Consider the following 24,505-nt stretch of genomic DNA (forward strand, 5'->3'; position numbering starts at 1 on the left):
AATCAGACCTTGAAAACTCAGTTAGGGTGCTTGAGGGTTACAAGGAAGTCAGGAAAGACCTAAAAAGAGAGCTCAGAAGAGCCAGGAGGAGACATAAGAAGTTGTTGGCAGATAGGATCAGGGTTAACCCTAAGGCTTTCCATAGGTATGTCAGGAATAAAAGAATGACGAGGGTTAAATTTTAGGGCCAATCAAGGATAATAGTGGGAAGCTGTGTGTGGAGTCAGAGGAGATAGGGGAAGCACTAAATAAATATTTTTCGACAGTGTTCACTATAGAAAATGAAAATGTTGGCGTGAAAGATACAGAGATACTTGCATCTAGACTAGAAGAGATTGAGGTTCACAAGGAAATGGTATTAGAAATACTGCAGAGTGTGAAAATAGACAAGTCCCCTGGGCCGGATGGGATCTATCCTAGGATCCTTTGGGAAGCAAGGGAAGAGATTGCTGAGCCTTTGGCATTGATCTTCAAATCATCATTGTCTACAGGAATAGTGCCTGAGGACTGGAGGATAGCAAATGTGGTTCCATTGTTCAAAAAGGATAGTAGAGACAACCCTGGTAATTATAGATCAGTGAGTCTCACTTCAATTGTTGGTAATGTGTTGGAAAAGGTTATAAGAGATAGGATTTATCACCATCTAGAAAAGAATAATCTGATCAGGGACAGTCAGCACGGTTTTATAAATGATGAACAGCAGTGGACCCAACACAGACCCTTGCGGTATGCCGCTAGTAACTGGACACCAAGATTAACATGTTCCATCAATTACAACCCTCTGTTTTCTTTCAGAAAGCCAATTACTGATCCAAACTGCTATGTCTCCCACAATCCCATTCCTCCGCATTTTCTATAATAGTCTACTGTGGGGAACCTTATTGAATGCCTTGCTGAAATCCATATACACCACATCAACCGGTTTACTCTCATCTACCTGTTTAGTCACTTTGTCAAAAAACTCAATAAGATTCATTAGGCACGACCTACCCGTCACAAAACTGTGCTGACTGTCCCTGATCAGATTATTCTATTCTAGATGGTTATAAACCCCATTGAACACATTTTGACCTACCTCGACACTGTCCTATCCCCCCTAGTCCAGGAACTCCCCACATACATTCGAGACACCACCCACACCCTCCACTTCCTCCAAGACTTTGTTTCCCCAGCCCCCAACGCCTCATCTTCACCATGGATATCCAATCCCTCTACACCTCCATCCGCCATGACCAGGGCCTCCAAGCCCTCTCTTTCTTCCTCTCCCGACGTCCCCAGCAGTATCATTCCACCGACACTCTCATTCGTCTGGCCGAACTGGTCCTCACCCTTAACAATTTCTCCTTCAAATCCTCCCACTTCCTCCAGACCAAAGAGGTAGCCATGGGCACCCGTATGGGCCCCAGCTATGCCTGTCTCTTTGTTGGCTACATGGAACAGTCCATCTTCTGTAATTACACTGGCACCACTCCCCACCTCTTCCTTGCTACATTGATGACTGCCTTGGCACCACCTCGGGCTCCCGCGAGGAGGTTGAGAAATTCATCAACTTCACCAACACATCCCACCCTGACCTTAAATTTAACTGGACCATTTCTGACACCTCCCTCCCCTTCCTGGACCTCTCCATCTCCATTAATGATGACCAACTTGACTCTGCCAATTTTTATAAACCCACCGACTCCCACAGCTATCTGGATTACACCTCATCCCACCCCCTCCTGCAAACATGCAATCCCTTATTCCCAATTTCTCCGCCTCTGCTGTATCTGCTTCCAGGAGGACCAGTTCCACCACAGAACACATCAGATGGCCTCCTTCATTAGAGACTGCAATTTCCCTTCCCACGTGGTTAAAGATGCCCTCCAATGCATCTCATCCACATCCTGCATCTCCGCCCTCAGACCCCTCCCTCCAACTGTAACAAGGACAGAACGCCCCTGGTGCTCGCCCTCCACCCTTCCAACCTTCGCATAAACTAAGTCATCCGCTGATATTTCCGCCACTTCCAAACGGACCCCACCACCAGGGATATATTTCCCTCCCCACCCCTTTCCACCTTCCGCAAAGACCGTTCCCTCCATGACTACCTGATCAGATCCACGCCCCCCTACAACCCACCCTCCCATCCTGGCACCTTCCCCTGCCACCGCAGGAATTGCAAAACCTGCGCCCACACCTCCTCCCTCACCACCATTCAAGACCCCAAAGGAGCCTTCCACAACCATCAAAGTTTCACCTGCACGTTCACCAATGTCAATTATTGTATCCGTTGTTCTCAATGTGGTCTCCTCTACACTGGGGAGACTGGGCATCTCCTCGCAGAGCACTTTCTGGAACATCTCTGGGACATCCCGTAGCCCAACATTTCAACTCCCCCTCCGACCTGCCAAGGACATGCAGGTCCTAGGCCTCCTCCACTGCTGCTCCCTCACCACCCGACGCCTGGAGGAAGAATGCCTCATCTTATGCCTCAGAACACTTCAACCCCCAGGGCATCAATGTGGACTTCATCAGTTTCCTCATTTCCCCTCTACCCACCTTACCTCAGTTCCAACCTTCCAGCTCAGCACTGTCCTCATGACCTGTCCTACCTGCCAACCTCCCTTCCCACCTATCTGCTCCACCCTCCTCTCTTACCTATCACCTCCATCCCCACCCCCAATCACTTACTATATTCTTTGCTACCTCCCCCCACCCTCCCCTCTGACCTATCATTTCTATCCCCACCCCCATTCACCCATTATACTCTTTGCTACCTTAACCCACCCTTCTCTCTGAGCTATGACCTCCATTCCCACCCCCATTCACCTATTGTACTCTTTGCTACCTTCTCCCCAGCTCCCCCCACCCCCATTTACCTCTCCACCCTGGAGGCTTGCTGCCTCTATTCCTGATGAAGGGCTTTTACCTGAAACATCGATTTTCCTGCTCCTCGCATGCTGCCTGACCTGCTGTGCTTTTCCAGCACCACTCTGATCTAAACTCTCGTTTCCAGCATCTGTAGTCCTCACTTTTGCCTATTACACGTATTAGTCAAGCAAATCTTCTCTGAACAGTATCCAAAATATTTACACCCTTTCTTAAAAAAGGACACGTAACTCCAGCTGTGTCATGGATAACAGAAACATTATTTTCCTATTTAAGCATTAGATTCCCTTATCAATACATAACAATATACTATTAGCTTTCCTGTTACTTGCTTTCCTCACATACTAACATAATGTGAGTCATACACCAGACATCCAGATCCCAACGCATCTCAAAACTCTGTAAATTCTCACAGTTTGGATGATGCACTTCTACAATGTTCTTGCTGTCAAACTGAACAATTTCATATTTTTTTCCACATTATAATCCATCCGTCATATTTTTGTCCAACTTCTTAAGCTCTCTACATCACTTTGTAACCTCCTTTGTGTCCTCTTCATGACTTATTTTCTGGCATAGTTTTGCGTTTTCAACAAATTTGGTTAAGATACCTTCAGTCCCTTTGTCCAAGTCATTTGGATAATTTATAAAAATATGAGAGCACAGCACTAACCCCTGGTGCACACTTTTGAAAAGTGACCCATTTATGCCTACTCTTTCCTGTTAGCTAGCCAAACTGCTATCCATGTCACTATGCTTTTCATTTCCGCAATAATCTTTGATGTGATGCCTTCTGAAATGCCTTCTGGAAAGATAAGCATTAAAAATCCATCAGTTCTCTTTTATTGACAACACAAATAAGATAATAAGTTGGTGAGAAATGGTTTCTTTTTTACAAAATCATGTTAACTCTGTCTGATTACTTTGCGTTTTTCAAAATGTACTGCTATAATATATTTAGTGATAACTTTTACCATCTTTCCTGTGACACATGTTAACTAACTGACCTGTAGTTCATGTTTTCTGACTCTCTCTCTCTCTGTCTCTCTCTTTGATTAAATGAGTTATATTTTCCCTGTTCTATCCAGTTGAATCTATCTGGAATATTGGAAATTCTGGAAAATTAAAACCAATGCATCAACAATCTCATAAAACACTTCATGCAAGATACAATAGTAAAGACCTGGGGCATTAAGAGGGTGAATGGGGTCTAGATGGAGGGAGAAGTTTAGACAGTAGTTTCCAGAGCTTTGGAGCTGAAGGCAGGATCCTGAATGTTGCAATGAAAGAGGATAGAAATGTCAATTACTGAGGGGCATAGGTTGATGGTAGAAGGAGGATAGTAGAAAGGAGATGTGAGAGGCAAGTTTTTCTTTAACACAGAGGGTGGTAAGTGCTTGGACGTTGACAGAGAACGTGGTAGAAGCAGGTACAATTGTGATATTTAAAAGGTATCTTGACAGATATTTGAATAAGCAAGGAATACAGGAAAGTGGACCACACTAAGGGAAAAGGTTTTCAATTTAGTACATTATTATGTGTCAAATCAAGGGTTAGTGGTTTGAAGGACTTGCTACCATGCTGTCTTGTTCTTTAGTCCTTTTTCTATAAATGATGGTTTGCATAAGAGTCCAGAATTGAAGGAATAGAGAACCCCCGGGGGCAGAAGGGATGACAATAGGGAGAGGGTTTCCATGGAGAAATGTCACAAGTTGTGCAGCTGAGGACTCAGCACGGATGAATGAGCACAGTAGGGGAATGGATACCCATGGTATCAGTTAGAGCAAGAACAACAGGATGAGCTATTAATTCTCCACCGGGTAGATATGGTTCTTATTGGATTTACTTTTGTCCCTGCAACTTGCCAAAACTGATCAAAATCCACGAATATAATTGATGATGCCCGCATGCAATCGGGGGAATAGCTTGAACATAAGCTATGAAAATGCCAGGATATTGGGAAAAAAATCTCTTAAAATCAATCCTTGTTGTTTACTTACTGTCAGTTACAACAAGGTGCGTTGCGGTCCCGTTGCCTCTCCCAATTGCCGGGAGTTCCACTTCACAGTAGTAAAAATCCGAGTCCAATTTCAATACTCTGTTGAGTTTAATGAAAGCCTTGCCCTGGAGAAATAACTCAGCCCCCGACTTCTCCAGCCGTCTCTTATAGAAAGGATTACTGTTCGAAATTTCCATGTTTTCAATGGCACGCCTCCAAACAATTCGTCCAACAGCGTTCAGCTCGTCAAAGGTGCAGTTCAGCTGCACAGATTCACCTTCTGTCACATGAACATTTGGAGACTGCAACACTTTGACTTCTCTCATCAGCACGTTGTCTGGAGTACAATGGAGCAATTTCATAAGGACACATGATCAGTAGCAGTCAGTACTTGGAGCTTGCTCTACCAGTAACTAAAATAATGGATGATTTTCTACCTCAAGAACACCTTCAGAATAATTCTCAAGAAATTCAATCCTAAGATATCCAAACTTTGATCAATTTCTTTCATATTCAATGGCTCAGCATCCACTCCTCTCTGAGATGGAGAATTCCCAACATTCACATCTGTTTGAAACAACAACTTAACTTCTAGATTCCCCAAAGCCTTCCTCTAACATGTGGGATATAGGAGAGGTCTGCGATTCAAGTCTGTTCACATGCTCAAACAGTTACAGTTTCAACATTTCAGGATTCAGACATCAGCCCAGACAAAGCAGACAGATAGTTTGGCACCCCATCCAAGCTTCAATATTCAAGCTCTCTGTGACATTACAAAGTGGCAGCAGAAATAACCATCTACAAAATGCACTGCTGTACCTCGCTAAGTCTCCTTTAACATCAAATTCCAAACCTGTGATCTCTATCAGATAGAAGGATAGTGGCTGCAAGGTATAGGAAAACCACACGTTCCCTCCCAAGAGAAACATCTTTCTGACTTGGCACTATATCACTCTTCCTTACTGTTAATAGGTCAAAATTCTGGAACTCTGTCCTAAACAGCACCAGAAGCATAGCTTATTAAAAATGATGTCCAATCATCAGTCTCTCTGGTGTTATTAAGATTCAGAAATAAATGTCAGTTCTGCCAATTATGCTCGCATGCCAATAAAGAATAAACAGTGCCCCTATATATTTGAGTGTGAAGTATCAGTTAATTAGAAGGTTGAGAGACTTTTCATTTAAATGTAAAGCTCATTGGGTTGGGGCCTCTTGTGGTGCAGTGGTACTCTATTTTCCCCAAAACTGAGAGACCAGGGTCAAGTCTCACCAGCTCTAGCTATGTGCCATAACATTAGGATAATAGGCTACATTTAAAAATGCTTACTGGATTAGTAATCCAAAGGTGCAAGGTAATGCTCCTGGAACATGGGTTCAACACATCGTTAATAAAAGCAATCCAAACATTATTAATTCTTTTGAATAATGGTGACTGTTGAAGTATCTGAAATGTTTGTAAAACTAATATGTTTTAGGGAAGGAAATCTGACTCCAGATCCAAAGCAATTCTGTTGACTCTACACTGCCTTCTGAAATGGAGTCAAGAATGTGGCGCTAGAAAAGCACAGCAGGTCAGATAGCATCTAAGGAGCAGGAAAATCGAAGTTCAGGCAAAAGCCCTTCATCAGGAATGTGGCTGGAAGCCTCGAGGGTGGAAAGAAAAATAGGGGGGGGGGGGGGTGGGTGGGGCTGGATGTGCTCTCTGAAATAGCCTAGCAAATTTAATTTGGGTTTGGCAACAAGCACAAACCTTGAACAAATGCCAAGCTTGCCAGTGATGCCCAGAGCCCAAGATGGAAATTGTACATAATGTGCCAGATGTGACCTCATCAATAGCCTCCATAGTCAGATTTCCTAACTCTTATATTTCATTCCCCTCCAGAAAAAAAAATTCCAAACGTCTTGCTAATTACTCGCTATATGTGCAAAGTAGTTTTTGGTGATTCATGTATCGGGTGCCAATATCACTGTGAGCCTGTGAGTTTTGCAAACCCTTCCTATTTAAATAGTATGCTACTTTTTTATTCTTCCTGCCAAAATCGGCAAATTCACATTTCTCCATTTGCTGTGAATTAAGTAATATTTTGAAAATCTGAGATAGGAACGGCATATCTCTGGGATTGAGTCTGTGCAACAATGACTTTGGAAAACAGATTGAATCTTTGTTTTGGTGTTAGAATTAAAATCGTCCTAGCTAGCTGTGCCTTTTATTTTTCATTAGTGTAAAAAGATGATTGTTGTTCGAAATAATATCTGCAGATACATGGCAACATGTTTCAGTGAGAAACCACAATGTTAATTAACTACAAAAATGAGGGATATGATCTCCCAAATTAGGTTTCATCCTGAAGTCTGATTATTTCCCAGATCATGTCACAAGAGCTGCTGAATATTTCCAGCAATTTGTGTTATTTTCAATTTCAGATCTCCACAGTATTTTTGTATTTGCATTTTAAAAATTCTGTTAGGAGTCCAAGGGTTTGGTTATTTCCAGAACTACTGAAATTAATCTTTCGTGGCTATCCTCAGAATTTTCTAAAATGAGAATGGTTAATATACATAACATATGAAACCTGGAATTCACCAGTTAGCAATAAGAATACAGCTCCCCATAAGAATAATTGGCTAAAAACTTGCAAAAAAATCAGTTAAATGAACGTAGGAAGACAGCAGCAGGGTGGAACGGTGGCGAAATGGTTAATTGACCCAGGTTCAATTCCCGCCTTTGGCAACTGTGTGGTGTTTGCACATTCTCCCCCTGTCTGCGTGCGTTTGCTCCGGTTTCCTCCCAAAGAACTGCAGGTTAGGTGAATTGACCAAGCTAAATTGCCCGTAGTGCAAGTCAGAGGGGAATGGGTCTGGATGGGTTACTCTTCCGTGGGTCGGTGTGGACTTGTTGGGCCGAAGGGCCTGTTTTCACACTGTAGGGAATCAAACAACTCTTTCAAAGAGCCACCGGAGGAACCGTGGGCCAAATGACCTCAACCACACTGTTTCAGTTTATGATAAAACTGTTCATAATAGAATTGTAACTCTGTATGAAAGTATCATATGGCCCGTAATGGACGTATGCATTTTTAAGTCTCAGTTGAGGTATTGTATACAGTTTTGGGCACCAAACTACAGGAAGGACGAGAATGCATTGGAAGGATTGCGGAACACATCTACAAAAACAGTTCCAGAACCGTGACAGTGCAAAGTTTTTTCACAGAATGAGTGTTTGAGTCTCACGTCCACTGGCTGGAAGTGTGAAGATGGCAGGTTTAATTAAGGCATTTGATAGATCGATAGATATTTGTTTAAATGGCAACTATGCACAAGATTAAGGGGGAAGGTAGAAAGTGACGAGGCTTATAGGATAGATGGTGCAGATACAATGCAGGGTCGAACGGCCTCCTTCTGCATCCGGACTGTTCTGTGATTTGTAATCACTTCTGCACCAGCTCCCCATATTTGCAACTCCGTGTTCTATTTTCTGCCTTCTCCCCATAAGCATGCCCGTTGTTCCCTTTTCGATAGCAGTCTAACCCCGCTGGTTAATTTCTCTGGAATGCTAGAATCACTCAGTAAAGAAGAGGCTCTTCGCCCCATTAACGCTGTACCCGACAACCAAATTTCTAAATCTATAGTAATCCCATGTTCCAGTACTTGGCCCACAACCTTGAATGTTATGGTATTTCCATTGCTCAAACAAATGCATTTTAAAGGTTACGTGGTTTCCTGCCGCAGCTAACCGCCAAAGGAATGCATTTCAGATTCCCACCACCCTCTGGGTTAAAACGTTTTGCTTCAAATCCCTTCGAAACGTCACATCCTTCACCATAAAATAATATCCCCTGGTTCTTCACCATTAACCTAAGGGGTTAATAACTGCTACTCCTACACCCTCTCACCACCCTCATACTCTTATAACACATCAGGAGAAACTTCAGTGGTACGGTAGTCCCTACCTTTGAGCCAGAGACCCAGGTTCAAGTCGCACCTGCTCCAGAAGTGTGTAATAGTATTTTTAAACAGGTTGATTAAAGCAACTCAATCAAGTCCCGTCTCTGCTCCAACTGTACTCCATTACACTCTCAGGCAGTTTACTCTACACCCTAACTACTCACTGCAGGAAAATTCCTTTCTTTATAATACTTTTGCTTCTTTTACTAATTGCTTTAACTCTTGCGTTCTTATTCTCCATCTTTCCACGAATGGCAACACTTTCTCCCTAGTTACTCTTCCCAACATCTCATGAGTTTAAACACGTCAATCAATTCTTCCCTCTGCCTTTCTTTCTCCAAAGAGGACAGTTCTGGCTTCTCCAATCTACCTTCGTAACTGAAATTCCTCATCCCTGGAACTGTTTTGTATACTTCTGAACTCTCTCTAAGGGTTTCACGTCCTCCCTAACTTATAACACTCCAGCTGAGGCTGAACCAGTGTCTTATCCACCTTCTACATAACTTCTTTGCAATTGCCCTTATTGCATTAAAAAGGCCTCGGGTACTGTTTGCTACGCTAGCCACACTCAAACTGTCTTGCCATTTTTAATGACACATGCACATGTGCACCCTCTTGTAGACTTCACTTAGTGATGCCTCTCAACCCTCTTCTCACCAAAATGTATCACTCCACAGTATTAATCAAAACATTTTCTCTCCTACACACGTTGTGACTTGATTAACCGTTAACTTGGTTCAGCAATCACCCCAGGGTCCAGTATTGGACAAAAACCAAAAGAACTGTGGATGCTGCAAAGCAGAAACAAAAGCAGAAGTTGCCGGAAAACCTCAGCAGGTCTGGCAGCATTTGTGGAGAGAATCCCACTTTTCGGGGCCGAAGACCCTTCCTCAAAACTGGCAGATAACTCTGACAGATGCGATCAGGCCTGCTGAGTTTTTCCAGTAGCTTCAGTGTTTTTTGTTTGCTCTAATATTGGGTACTTTAGTCACCTCAGGGCTCACAACACCGGAGTGGAAGGAAGTCATCCTCGATGGCTTAGAACTGCTTAATAAGAAGCAGCTCTCCTCGAAGGTAACAGATTGTCCCTTCAGAAACAAAAACAGAAATTGCTGGAAAAGCTCCGCAGGTCTGGCAGCGTCTGCGGAGAGAAATCAGAGTTGGCGGTTCGGGTCAAGTGACCCTACCTCAGAACTGCACCCGAAACGTTAACTCTGATTTCTCTCCACAGATGCTGCCAGACCTGCGGAGTTTTTCCAGCAATTTCTGGGGTTTTTTGGGTCTCTGATTCACAGCATTCACCACGTTCATTCTTTCGCTTTTAGTTTGTCCTTTCGCCCGTATTAAAGCCCCACATGTACATACGCGATAATAGCAGGGCAGAGACTCACCTGTCTGTAGGGAAACGGTCATGACATTCAGCAACATCCACCTTAGAACGGTTTGCATCTTGTTTCTTGCTCTGCACGGTAATAAGAACTCGCATGTCATCTACAGGAAAGCGGAGTGGCACATAATGCTGATGCTGGCCGGAATGGAAATAAAACCAAGCGGCGTTTGGTTTAATCCCAAACAGGCCAGACGTATTCATCCCCCCAATGTGATCCGAGCGATAAACAATGAGGACGGATTAGGATTTGATTATCACACAGGCATCACCGAATACTCTGAGAGCGTTAATAAACTAGTCAAAATTATTGTTCGTGGTTCAGTGGTTAGCACTGCTACCTCATTGCTCCAGGGCCCCGGGATCGAGTCCAGCCTCGGGTGACTGTCTGTGTGGAGTTTGCACATTCTTCCCGTGTCTGCGTGGGTTTCCTCCCACAGTCCAAAAACGTGCAGGTCAGCTGAATTGGTCATACTAAATTGCCCATAGCGTTAGATGCGTCAGTCAGATGGAATTGGGTCTGGGTGGGTTACTCTTCGGAGGGTCGGTGTGGACTTGTTGGGCCAGAGGAACTGTTTCCACACTGTAGGGAATCTAATCGTTACTGTTCATGCATTCCAGTAGGTATTGAGGGGATTGGTGAGCTCAGTTTGCTTGGATACCGGGGTTTGCGATGAAGGGTGATGCTGACAGTGTGGGTTCACTTCAATTCAGCCTGGCTGAGGTCACGATAACTGACTGTCAATCATGAAAACTTTTCATGGTAATGTCCCTACCTCCGAACTAGGAGACCGGGGTTCAAGTCCCACCTGCTCCAGAGGTTTGTTATCATATCATTAAACAGATTGATTAAAGTAACTCCAGCTCAGTGAGGTCCCTCCTCTGCTCCAAGTGCACTCCATTACACTCTCAGATAGACCCTAACTACTCGCTGCATGAAAATTGATTTCTTTATAATGTTTTTACTTCCTCCACTTTTACTTTTTTAAAAAAAAATTGCTTTCTTGCTCTCCATTTTTCAAAGAGTGGGAACATTTTCTCCCTATTTACTCGGTCTAACGTGTCATCATTTTAAACACTTCAATGAATGTTTCTCTCGCCTCCTCCCAGGAGAACGGTATCAAACTCCTTGCCCACCCACACCCTCCGCCTGTGTTGTGGTGGCCCTCAGGTTAAAGCACCACCAATCCTCTCTTTACCTTTTACCTCACCTAGAATCTCCAGGTTGTTCCGATTATTAAGATTAATACGAACCTAGATGAAAAGTTGGCCTCCTATATGCTCTGCACAAACCAACTTACCTTCGGTGAACCTAGATTGTTTCTGAGCACCAGCGCGGAAAGAGGGAAGTGAAAATCAGAAGGGAGGTATTGAAAATAAACCTTAAAAGCATTTGAAAACCAAAAGCAAAGTCAAAGTCAAGAGCTCTGAGAGAGAGAGAGAGATGGTCACCACGCCTCACGTCAGGGGTGAGGATGAAAAAGTGGAATCCCCACGGTAAACCGAGTCGGTAAGGGAACTGAACTCACGGTGTAATTGTACATTGCAAACCAACCGTTTAGTCTACCGATCCCCACCTCCTTCCCCCCCCCCCCCCCCAAATAAAAACAATACACCAGAACCGCAAAAGCGTGGCATTTGTAGGTTTGTAAAGTGAGGGGTTGGCGTTGACAGTACATTCAAGTCAACTGTATACAGCCTTTGGGATTTGGTCTTACAAAGTGTGGCTAGTCAGCAACGTTTGCAAGGGATCTTGGGGTAAACAACGTGGAGCACTTGCCAGGGTTGAAATATTAGAGAAAATTAGGCGAAATTTAACGATTTGGAGGATTGGTATTTTCAAAGCTGTAGTTCGGGATGAAGGGAAGGCAGAAGCAACAGAACAAGAGAAAAAAGCCATAACTGTCAGTTCCCAAGGTATTTGGTAGAAACTTGCTTCCAACAGCAATAATCTGGGGGAGAACGAGTTGAAAGCCAAACATTGAGTTCAGGGTGCACAAGAATGGGAAATTTGTGACGGAGAGAGGGAGAGAGAGAGAGAGAGAGAGAGATCATGGTATAAGAATCAGGAAAAATGGGTTGTTGGGAATCAATATAAATATCGATTTAGTTAAAACACTCCAGTGGCGAAGTATTGGCAACAGCTCAGGTTAAAATAGACATTTCCCAACAACTTCGTCAGACAGGTAGAACAGGTGGGTTGCGATCTCAGGTGTAAAGGTACAACTGCTCGACATGAGTCGCTAACGTGTTCATCGTGTCAACGATGTGTTGCTGTCACTTCACTGAGATGGGTTTAGCCCCCCCCCCCCCCCTTTATTGGTGTTTATGAGGATCCTGTTTTGCTTAGCCATGTCAAAACAAAATGTGGTCTTTAATCAGTTCCGCTGCACAGAGATATTGAAACCTGTGTGCGTTTTCAATATTAGTTGTTCAACATAGAGGAGAAGTGTCCCCCGTAAAGAGCAAGTCAACTTGGGAACATATTCTTTCACAACCAGATTCACTCTGTTCAAATGGTGGGTACAATTGTAAAGTCAGTGCACTAGTGTCAGGGGCCCAAATTTGTCCATTACTCTGTGGCTTCTAAGTCCAACCAAAGAAAGAATGCATTGAACACCAATCTCAATAATGAATCAATGGTCCACAATACATTCCTCTATCTTTACCTGGCCCAACACATGATCCCAGAATAAGGCTGTTCCAGTGCAGAAGAAGGTCAATCTGCCCATGGTCCTTTCTCCCTGATTCTCCAAATGAAAACCATGATTTAGTGCTATCCTTCCCAAGTAAACCTGCACATTATTTCTGTTGATATAATCATCAAATAGATCCCTTGAACGCCTTGATTGAATCTGCCTCCACCCCATGTCCAGGCAGTGCAAACCGGACCCAAAACATGCACTACCTGAAAAAAAAACTTCTTTTGTTTGACTGGGTGACCATAAGAAGTATAGTTAGCAAGTTTGCAGATGACACCAAAATTGGAGGTGTAGCGGACAGCGAAGAAGGTTACCTCAGATTACAACGGGATCTTGATCAAATGGTCCAAAGGGTGAGAAGTGGCAGATGGAGTTACAGTTAGATAAATGCGAGGTGCTGCATTTTGGGAAAGCATAGCTTAGCAGGACTTATACACTTAATGGTAAGGTCATGGGGAGTGTTGCTGAACAAAGAGACCTTGGAGTGCAGGTTCATCGCTCATTGAAAGTAGAATCGCAGGTAGATAGGATAGTGAAGCAGGTGTTTGGTACGCTTTCCTTTATCAGTCAGAGTATTGAGTACAGGAGTTAGGAGAACATGTTGCGGCTGCATAGGACATTGGTTAGGCCACTGTTGGAATATTGTTTGCAATTGCGGGTCTCCTTCCTATTATAAGGACGTTGCAAATCTTGAAAGGGTTCAGAAAAGATTTACAAGGATGTTGCCAGAGTTGAAGGAGTTGAGCTATAGGGAGAGGTTGAATAGGCTGAGGCTGTTTTCACTGTAGTGTTGGAGGCTGAGGGATGACCTTATAGATGTTTGTAAAATCATGAGGGGCACGGATAGGATAAATTGACAAAGTCTCTTCCTTGGGGTGGGGGAGACCAGAACTAGAGAGCATTTGTTTAGGGTGAGAGGGGCAAGATATAAAAGAAACCTAAGAGGCAACTTTTCATGCAGGGGGTGGTACATGTATGGAATGAGCTGCCAGAGGAAGTGGTGGAGGCTGGTACAATTACAACATTTAAAAGGCATTTGAATGGGTATACGGTTTGGAGAGATATGGATCGGGTGCTGGCAGGTGGGACTAGATTGAACTGGGGCATCTGATTGGCAGGGATGATTTGGACCGAAGGGTCTGTTTCCGTGCTGTACCTCCTTCTGGCTCTATGACTTTATAACTGACCGGTGATATGTTCCAGAAATTACAGATGAGCCTTGTCAATTAATTTGTAAAAAGAGGTTAATGTTAATAGTACATTTGTGCAAGTGAATAACCTTTATGGTTTGTTTTTGTAACATGTGATTGTTCAGCAACATTTGCAGGGACCCGAGGTACACGCTGGAGAGCACCCAACTCCTCCCCCACTCCCACAGCATACCTCCCCCCCCCCCAAGCCACCTCCCCCAACACGCACTCACACACATACACACAAATGTGATAAATTACTAAGTCATTATTCTTTGGTGTTTGGGGTTTGAAAACATGCCAGGACATAAGGACACAAACGATCTTGGCTCTTCTTCAAAAGCATACTGGTGGATATTTATGTCTATACAAAGTGCCAAACTGAGCAGCAATTTAAAATATAATTCTAAAGAGAATATCCATGGTTATGCAACACTGAGCAACTTCAAGTCTCAGAAGTGGCACACTGCATCCAGAACTGTCAGACTCAGAGGTGAGTTTGCAACCCACTGAAGCGTGAGCAAACTCTGTAGTGTTGGAAATTTTCACTTGTGAGTGCATGGACAACTTCAGGCTTTAAAAAGTTTAAAGTTTAAAAAGATACTTTGTGTCCTACTTTAATGGAAGCAGGAAAAGCTGAGTTGATGTTAAGAATTCTGTGCACTTTGGTGCACAGAGAAGTGAAATCTTTCAGAATGCACTCAAAATAATGAATAGGGAAGTCATACATAAAGAAACTTGAAGATTAAATTGTGTAGTCATCTAGAAATGGAAACATACTTGCTTTCTTGGTGACCTTATAGATGTTTATAAAATTATGAGAGGCATAGATAAGATGAATAGCAAAGGCCTTTTACCTATGGTAGGAAAGTTAAAGACTAGAGGATATATCTTTAAGGTGGAAGGAGAAAGATCTAAATAAGACTTGAGGGGCAACCTTTTCACACAATGGTCGTTTGCATACGGAATGAACTGCCTGAGGAAGTGGTAGATGCAGGCACAGTTACACCATTTAAAAGACATTTTCAACAGGTATGTGAATGTGAAAGATTTATAAGGATATCAGCCAAACTCACGCAAATGGGACTAATATCATTTGAAAACCTTGGTCAGCATAGACGAGTTGGACTGAATAGTCTCTATCCATGCTGTATGAATATATGAGTCTATGACATGCTGTAATCCAATCTCCCTCCAGTGATTCCACATCAATTTACAGTCATCATAGAAGTTAAAGGTGAAATCTAAATCTGAAATGTATTCTTAATCTAGAACCGTAAATGTGCAATTGACAAGTTGATGGAGGAGCTGGTTAGGTAACTAATGAATTTCAGTCAGGTGAAGGGTGAGGTGACACTTCAGTTGTAACAACATACAGTGATAATGCAAACAATATAGAGTAAAACTCTTAAGGAATTATAGGAATAAAGAGACTTATGTATATGTGCATAAGGTAAAAACAATGACTGCAGATGCTGGAAACCAGAATCTAGATTAGAATGGTGCTGGAGAAGCACAGCAGTTCACGCAGCATCCGAAGAGCAATAAAATCGACGTTTTGGGCAAAAGCCCTTCATCAGGAATACAGGCAGAGAGCCTGAAGGGTGGAGAGATAAATGAGAGGAGGGTGGGGATGGGGAGAAAGTAGCATAGAGTACAATAGGTGAGTGGGGGCGAGAATGAAGGTGATAGGTCGGGGGTGTGTGAAGTGGATAGGTGGAAAAGAAGATAGGCAGGTAGGACAAGTCATGGGGACAGTGCTGAGGAGAGGTGGGGGAAAGAGAAATGAGGAAACAGTTGAAGTCCACATTGACGTCCTGGGGTTGAAGTGTTCCGAGGTGAAAGATGAGGCATTCTTCCTCCAGGTGTCTGGTGGTGAGGGAGCAGCAGTGAAGGAGGCCCAGGACCTCCATGTCCTCGGCAGAGTGGGAGGGGGAGTTGAAATTTTGGGCCACTGGGCAGTGTGGTTGATTGGTGTGGGTGCCCCAGAGATGTTCCTTAAAGTGCTCTGCTAGGAGGCATTCAGTGTCCCCAATGCAGAGGAGACCGCATTGGGAGCAACGGATACAATAAATGATGTGGATGTGCAGGTAAAACTTTGATAGATGTGGAAGGCTCCTTTAGGACCTTGGACGGAAGTGAGGGAGGAGGTGTGGGCACAGGTTTTGCAATTCCTGCAGTGGCAGGGGAAGGTGCCAGGATGGGAGGATGGGTTGTAAGGGACGTGGATCTGACCAGGTAGTCACGGAGGAAACGGTCTTTGCGGAAGGTGGAAAGGGGTGGGGAGGGAAATATATCCCTGGTGATGGGGTCCGTTTGGAAGTGGCGGAAATGTCAGCGGATGACTTAGTTTATGTGAAGGTTGGAAGGATGGAAGGTGAGCACCAGGGGCATTCTGTCCTTGTTACGGTTGGGGGGGGGGGGATCTGAGGGCGGAGGTGCAGGATGTGGATGAGATGCATTGGAGGGCATCTTTAACCACGTGGGAAGGGAAATTGCAGTCTCTAATGAAGGAGGCCATCTGATGTGTTCTGTGGTGGAACTGGTTCTCCTGGGAGCAGATACAGCAGAGGCGGAGGAATTGGGAATTAGGGATTGCATTTTTGCAGGAGGTAGGGAGGGATGAGGTGCAATCCAGATAGCTGTGGGAGTCGGTCGGTTTATAAAAATTGGCGGAGTCAAATTGGTCATCGTTAATGGAGATGCAGTCATCAATGTAGCAAGGAAGAGGTGGGGAGTGGTGCCGGTGTAATTACGGAAGATGGACTGTTCTATGTAGCCAACAAAGAGACAGGCATAGCTGGGGCCCATACGGGTGCCCATGGCTACCTCTTTGGTCTGGAGGAAGTGGGAGGATTTGAAGGAGAAATTGTTAAGGGTGAGGACCAGTTCGGCCAGACGAATGAGAGTGTCGGTGGAAGGATACTGCTGGGGACGTCGGGAGAGGAAGAAAGAGAGGGCTTGGACGCCCTGGTCATGGCGGATGGAGGTGTAGACGGATTGGATATCCATGGTGAAGATGGGGGCTGGGGAAACAAAGTCTTGAAGGAAGTGGAGGGTGTGGGTGGTGTCTCGAATGTATGTGGGGAGTTCCTGGACTCGGGGGATAGGACAGTGTCGAGGTAGGTCAAAATGTGTTCAGTGGGGCAGGAGCATGCTGAGACAATTGGTCGGCCAGGGTGGTCAGGCTTGTGGATCTTGGGAAGGAGATAGAACCGGCAGTGCGGGGTTCCCAGACTATGAGGTTGGAAGCTGTGGGTGGGAGATCGCCTGAGGTGATGAGGTTCTGTATGGTCTGGGAAATGATGGTTTGGTGATGGGGCTGGAGTCATGGTCAAGGGGAAGTGTAGAGGTCAGTGCACCAGACTACCACTGTGCCCCCTTTATTACACCCACTTCCTCCAGACCAAAGGGGTAGCCATGGGCACCTGTATGGGCCCCAGCTATGCCTGTCTCTTTGATGGCTACATAGAACAGTCCATTTTCCATAATTACACCAGCACCACTCCCTACCTCTTCCTCCGCTACATTGATGACTGTATTGGTGCCACCTCGTGCTCCCGTGAGGAGATTGAGCAATTCATCAACTTCACCAACACATTCCACCCTGACCTTAAATTTACCTGGACCATCTCTGACACCTCCCTCCCCTTCCTGGACCTCTCCATCTCCATTAATGATGATTGACTTGACACCAACATTTTTTACAAACCCACTGACTCCCACAGCTACCTGGATTACAACTCTCCCCACCCTACCTCCTGCAAAAATGCCATCCCATATTCCAAATTCCTCCGCCTCTGCTGTATCTACTCCCAGGAGGACCAGTTCCACCACAGAATACACCAGACGGCCTCTTTCGTGAGAGACCGCAATTTCCCTTCCCACGTGGTTAAAGATGCCCTCCAACATATTTCCTCCACATCCCGCACCTCTGCCCTTAGACCCCACCTCTCCAACTGTAACAAGGACAGAATGCCCCTGGTGCTCACCTTCCGCCCTACAAATCTTCGCATAAACCAAATCATCTGCTGATTTTTCCGTCACCTCCACCAGGGATATATTTCCCTCCCCACCCCTTTCCGCCTTCCGCAAAGACCATTCCCTCCTTGACTACCTGGTCAGGTCCACGGCCCCCCTACAACCCACCCTCCCATACTGGCACCTTCCCCTGCCACCGCAGGAATTGCAAAATCTGCACCCACACCTCCTCCCTCACTTCCGTCCAAGGCCCTAAAGGAGCCTTCTACATCCATCAAAGTTTTGCCTGCACATCCACCAATATCATTTATTGTATCCAAAGTTTGTGAGAAGATTTGTAGCTCGGGTGTTCATTGTTGTGGCTCTGTTCGTCGAGCTGGGAATTTGTGTTGCAGACGTTTCGTCCCCTGTCTAGGAGACATCCTCAGTGCTTGGGAGCCTCCTGTGAAGCACTTCTGAGATGTTTCCTCCAGCATTCATAGTGATTTGTATCTGCCACTTCCAGACAACACTACAATTATAGGACAAGCCAAACAGAGAACAGCCAGGGAATTCCTAGAGGCATGGCATTCATCCACAGATTCAATCAATAAGCACATCGACCTGGACCCAATATACCGGCCCCTGCAGCGGACAGCTGGAACTGACAACCCATGGCAGCAGATTCAAACCACTACAAATGCCAGAGGAAACATCGCAGAAATGCTTCACAGGAGGCTCCCAAGCACTGAGGATGTCACCTAGACAGGGGACAAAAGGTCTGCAACACAAATTTATTGTATCCGTTGCTCCCAATGTGGTCTCCTCTACAATGGGGAGACTGGCTACCTCCTAGCAGAGTGCTTTAGGGAACATCTCTGGGACACCCACACCAATCAACCACACCGCCCCATGGCCCAACATTTCAACTCCACCTTTCACTCTGTTGAGGACATGAAGGTCCTGGGCCTCCTTCACTGCCGCTCCCTCACCACCAGACGCCTGGAGGAAGAATGCCTCATCTTCCGCCTCAGAACACTTTGACCCAGGTCATCAATGTGGACTTCATCAGTTTCCTCATTTCCTCATTTCCTCTTCCTCCACCTCCCCCCAGTTCCAAACCTCCAGCTCAACACTGTCCCCATGACTTGTCCCACCTGCCTATCTTCTTTTCCACCTATCCACTCCACACACCCTCCCCCTGACCTATCACCTTCATCCCCTCCCCCACTCACCTATTGTACTCTATGCTACTTTCTCCCCACCCCCATCCTCCTCTCATTTATCTCTCCACCCTTCAGGCTCTCTGCCTGTATTCCTGATGAAGAGCTTTTGCCTGAAACATAGATTTTACTGCTCCTCGGATGCTGCCTGAACTGCTGTGCTTTTTCAGCACCATTCTAATCTAGACTCTGTATATGTGCATACGTCGGGACAGGTGGAGAGAGTGCTAAATGAAGTATGCAGTATCTTAGGCTTTATTAAAAGGGGCATAGAGGACGTTATGCTGAACTTGTATAAGACACTTGTTAGACTTCAGTTCAAGTAATATATACAATCCTGACTGCCCCACTACAGGGGAATGTCCAAGTAGAGGACCAAATATTCATGATCTTAAAACTTGGCTTGTTATGACATGATTTTTCACATTGCTTCTAATGGTGTTGCACATCACTGAAACATGACAACCTATTTTTTGCCTTGTTACCATCTGCTACTGTGAATATTTTTTTTCCTGATTAAGTTTCCAAAACTATCCATGATTTTGATGAACTTGATTAAATTTCTTCTTAAATTTCACTGCTGAAGGTAAGAATCCAGACTTCTCCAGTCGCTCTGCATAAATGAAACCTCTCATCCATGTCTGCAATTCCATCTCCTTCATGCTTCCTCTCTCTAAGGCCTTGCCAATCTTCTTAAAGTGTTTCATCCAAAATAGCACTTAAGGCTGAGCAGTGTACTACAAAAGTTTATCATAGCTTCTTTAATTTGTATTTTATGAGCTGATTTTCCATCCCATGCAGAGATGGAAGTGATGGGTTGGAGTGACGACCATGTGGGGTCAAGGAAAATACATTCAGATGGTTCCTTGATACATTGATTTCTCTGAAAGTTCCACAGCCTGTTCCAGTAGGCCTGGAAGCCTCTTCTTTCACTGAAAAGCCAGTAGGGTCTGTTTTCCAATGGAGAAGGGTAAGGTCTGCTATTGGAGTGGCCTGCTCACTGTCCAAAGAGATCACCCTATCTCGGCAGGTTACTTTCTGAAGGCTGGCTGGGAACCAAGTGCTGCATGTCCCAACAAGAGCACTGCTGAGCCACCAGGACTCCCTTTGTTTGTGTTCCCCAACAAGAGTCATAGTGGACTCAAAATGTTAATTCTCTTTCACTCTGTACAGATACTATCGGAGCTGTTGAGTTTGTTCAGTACTTCTTTGATGCTTTGATTTTGTAAGTTGAGCAATAAGTTTTCAAACTGCTCTAACTCTCTTAGCTACTGCAACCCTTTTAAATCTTTGGTAAATACTGTCTTTCCACATTTTTCTTACCAAATATATCAACTGATAAGGTTGATATATTTGGTAAGGTTTATCTTTTTGGAGCTAATGAACCCCTAGCCCTACACCCCTTAAAAGCTGAGATTGGTTGCATGGTAGGAATTTAGAAGGGTACTTTACTTTTAATAGCACAAGATTCACACAAATATTTCCTTATTCACTCATGAGACGTGGGTGCCATTGGCTGGGCCACAATGTATTGCCCATCCTTGATTGTCCAGAGGTCAGTTAAGTGTCAATCACATTTCTCTGAGTCTGGAGTCACAGAGAGGTGACTCCAACTAAAGGTGACAGATTTTCTTCCCTAAAGGACATTAGTGAATCAGATGGATTTCATTTAAAAAAATCGGTAGGTGGCCACGTGGTCACTATTGGATCAGAATTTCCTTTTAGAAATTCTGGGATTTTTCCACCATGAAATGGTTTATTTTGCTTTTTACCCATCAAAGTGGGAAGAGGTGCTTCTGTCAGATATTAAGCTCTACCAGTCTAAAAACACTACCACCATGACCTATTTGTGTTGAATAATGAACATGTTGATGTTAACCAGCAAACAGCTCCAGTCTATCAGTTAAAGTCAATAGCAGGACCCAAACAACTCGCCAGTCGGTTGCATTTGATGATTTGTTAATGGTAATTTGATTATGGTAATTTGACAACTAGAAGTTACAGGACACTGAGTTTGTTAATGCATCACCCGTCGAGTGAGCACCAGTGAGACATTTGCTTTAAGTTCACAACACCTAGCTATTATTTGAAATGTGCATCTGTGGTGCACAACTAACAACAGAATGCGGTTTTCTGGTCAGTTGAATAGATTGGCTGACGCATGACAACCACGTGCTGTCGACTCCCTGCTGCTTATCTCGGTGAAAAGAAGGGAATTTAAAGAGATATTTGGCCAGAAAATTCTACTGCCACAGCAGTTTAGTATAGTATAGGATATACAGGATGAAATCAATGCGAACGTGCAGAAACTACAATGGTGGGGGTCGAGGACGGATAGTGGAATGAACATTTTCCGTCCATTTTGCAGTCAATCACGTCACCGACAGAAGGAGTCATTTCTGCAATGCCTCCCTAATCAATTCTCGAGAAGAGTTGCCTCAGAAAGAATCTGATTCCCTTTCACTTTCTTTATACCCTCGTTCAGTCGAAACTTAGACGAATCTGATTAGATTAGATTACTTACAGTGTGGAAACAGGCCCAGCAAGTACACACCGACCCTCCGCAGAGCAACCCGCCCAGACCCATTCCCCAACATTTACCAGTTCACCTAACACTATGGGCAATTTAGCACGGCCAATTCACCTAAACTGCACAATTTTGGACAGTGGGAGGAAACCCCTGCAGACACGGGTAGAACGTGCAAACTCCACACAGACAGTTGCCTGAGGTGGGAATTGAACCCGGATCTCTGGCGGCTGTGAGGTAACAGTGGTTGCCACCGTGCCGCCTTATACTCTTCCAACATTAATTATTGGTATTGTTTACATAGTCCTTTCATGAAATTTATGATAATTTGATGCAGCGTTTTTAAAAAATGTTTCCCCTTTCTTGTTAGTCGCTAGTGTGGTGTCTAAAAGGGCACCCATTCAATAATATCTGTTTTTCATAATCGCTAAGTAACTGATGGCATCTGGCTAAGCTGGCAGACAATGCAAACATAGGTTAAAGGAACAGGTAGCATTGAGGAGGCGAGGAGGTTGCAGAAGGATTTGGATAGGTTAGGAGAGTGGGCAAAGAAGTGGCAAATAGAGTTCAACGTTGGAAAGTGTGAGGTCATGCATTTTGGCAGGATGCATAGACTATTTTCTAAATGACGAGAAAATTCAGAAATCTGAAATGCAAAGAGACTTAGTTCTAATCTAGGATTCTCTCAAGGTAAATTTGCAGTTTGAGTCAGTAGAAAGGAAGGCAAATGCAATGATGGCATTTATTTTGAGAGGACTTGAATAAAAAAAAAGGAATGCACTTCTGAGGCTCGATAAGGCTGGGGTCAAGCCATACTTAGAGTACAGTATTGTGTGCAGTTTTGGGCCCCACTTCTCAGGAAGGATGCACTGGCCCTCAAGCATGTTGAGGGGAGGTTCATGAGAATAGTTCAGGAATGAAAAGGTTATCTTTGAGAAACTTTTGAGGACTCGAGGTTTGCACTCGATCAAGTTTAAAAAGATGGGTGGGGGGAGGGGTGGAGCGGGGGGGGGGAGGAGTGGAGTGGGGGATCGAACTGGAGTGGAGGGAAGATCTTTATAGAATGAAGATAAAGAAAAGCTTCTTCAACCAGAGTGGTGAATTTATGGAAATCATTGCCACAGAAGGAGGTGGAGGCCAGGTCATTGAGTATATTTAGAACTGAGAAAGACCGATTCTTGAGTATCAAAGTTACATGGAGCAAACAGGAAAATGAAACCTTTAGAAACCCTACAATGTGGAAACAGTCCCTTCAGCCCAACAAATACACACAGACGCTCTGAGGTGTAACCCACCCAGGCCCATTCCCCATTTAACCCCTAACCCAACCGACACATCCCTGAACACTGTAGATAATTTAGCACAGCCAATTCACCCAAGCTGCGGGAGAGTGGAAATCGGAATATACCCGCGCAGACACGGGGAGAGAATGTACAACCCCACATAGGCAGTCACCCGAGGCTGGAATCGAACCCTGATAGCGTGAAGTAACAGTGCTAACCACTGAGCCACCGTTCTGCTTATCAGCTAGGATTGAATGTCAGAGCAGTCTCGATGGGCCGAATGACCTAATTTCTGTTCCTATGTCTTATGGGTCTTCTGGTAACCCTGTTGCTACTTGTATCTGAGGAAAGGCAATGCCCAAAACATACGTTTTCCTTGATTTAAAGTCTATCCAAACTTTAACTTCCATTAATTGTCATTACAATCAAGGCTATGTGTGGAAAATGGGACTAGTGTAGTTAACAATGTATTTTTGGTGGTAAAGACTCGATTGATCGAAGGACGATCCATCTATGCTGCATCTGTGAATCTCTAACTATTTCCCCCATTCAAAGTTTGTGAGAAGATTTGTAGCTCGGATGCTCGTTGTTGTGGTTCTGTTTGCAGACGTTTCGTCCCCTGTCTAGGTAACATCCTCAGTGCTTGGGAGCCTCCTACAAAGCGCTTCTGTGATCTTTCCTCCGGCATTTGTAGTGGTTTGAATCTGCCGCTTCCGGTTGTCAGTTCCAGCTGTCTGCTGCAGTGGTCGGTCAGGAGAACAGCCAGGGAATTCCTAGAGGCATGGCACTCATCCACAGATTCAATCTATAAGCACATCGACCTGGACCCAATATACCGACCACTACAATGGACAGCAGGAACTAACAACCGGAAGCGGCAGATTGAAACTACTACAAATGCCGGAGGAAAGATCACAGAAGCGCTTCACAGGAGGCTCCCAAGCACTGAGGATGTCACGTAGACAGGGGACGAAACGTCTGCAGCACATATTTCCCCCATTTCCCCATCTCCCCTCACCACCACCCCGCTCACCCCATGAAAACATTAGCAGATTGTGTATCGTGTGGTAGCATTCTTACCCCGATAAAAAATACCGTTTTCCAACCGCCTCAGTCAAAGAATGGCTCAAAATAAGCGGGAGTAATGATAATGTGGTGACCTCTGGTGGTAATGTTGCGGTACTGAAGCCGAGTGAACAATATTATCCACAATGCTTTTTGCTTGACTGGAGATTTGAGCGCCGGAGTGAACGCAAGAGTGTATTCATGTCTTCCCGTGTTGCATAGCTGATTGCATAGTTCAGCGATTATACTATCAAGGAAGCAAAGACCTCAAGTTCAAATACCAAAAAAAGATAAACTGGGATTGAATTGAATGAATTTTTTGCCATGAGGGAAAGATATCGAGGATTTTGACT

This window comes from Hemiscyllium ocellatum, chromosome 35 (assembly GCF_020745735.1).
Source record: "Hemiscyllium ocellatum isolate sHemOce1 chromosome 35, sHemOce1.pat.X.cur, whole genome shotgun sequence".
NCBI lineage: Eukaryota > Metazoa > Chordata > Chondrichthyes > Orectolobiformes > Hemiscylliidae > Hemiscyllium > Hemiscyllium ocellatum.